The sequence below is a fragment of the Lactuca saligna genome, chromosome 5 (assembly GCF_052625555.1).
Source record: "Lactuca saligna cultivar CGN05327 chromosome 5, ASM5262555v1, whole genome shotgun sequence".
Taxonomy (NCBI): Eukaryota; Viridiplantae; Streptophyta; class Magnoliopsida; order Asterales; family Asteraceae; genus Lactuca; species Lactuca saligna.
In genome coordinates, this window is record NC_136421.1 from 284,634,746 (window position 1) to 284,635,626 (window position 881).

The window sequence follows — 881 nt, forward strand, 5'->3', positions numbered from 1 at the left end:
AAAATTAATTTTACAAAGTTCAAATTATGTCACACACTTTTGTAAAATATGTGATCATTTATGATATCAAACTTCCCTTTTTTTTTGGTAGCAAATCCCATTTATAAATCCTCTTATAAAGTTAAAGACAAATACGAAAAAGAATATAAATTTCAACAAGAAAGATTTAATTGAAATTACAAATAAACAGTAGATTTACAACAATTAAATGTTTAATAAATCATACATCAAAACAGAATCATAGAATGATACAATACCACAGAAAACAAAATTATAACATGCGAAAAAACCAATCTTCCAGAAATCTCCGGTGATCAGATGTTCAAAATTCGAAATCAATTCCGGAAGAAAGCAACTAAAGAAAGAAGCAAAGACGTTCCGATCACTACTCCCGAAACCTGGACGGAAAAGGCAGCTCCGGCGTCAGGAGAAGGGGCAGGAGCCGTCGCTTGAGCAGACACGGTGGCTGCCGCCGAGATTGCCACGAGGGCGACAACAGAAGCCTTCTTCATGATGTTGCTAACTTGCGCCATTTGTGAATCTGAAGACCGAAGACGGAGTATGTAAGTAGATTGATTGTAGTGTGTAATGTGTTTGTTTAGTGGGTGAAGAAATTATGATGAAAGGTATGCGTTTTAAAGGGGAAAGTTAGAGTGCATGACAGCCGAGCACGTATTTGATATTCAAGAAAGAAAGAGGCTTCAAGCTTTTCTTTCACATTACATGTTCAATGTTGTGCTGGCACATCTTTAATCATGGACTTGCAACATATTGCTGTTGGACACCTTGTAATTTAGAGATAAATATAAAAAGTTAAAACCCTACCATATGATTTTTAATATTTAAACAATATATATTAACTTTGATGATTCTGATGATGA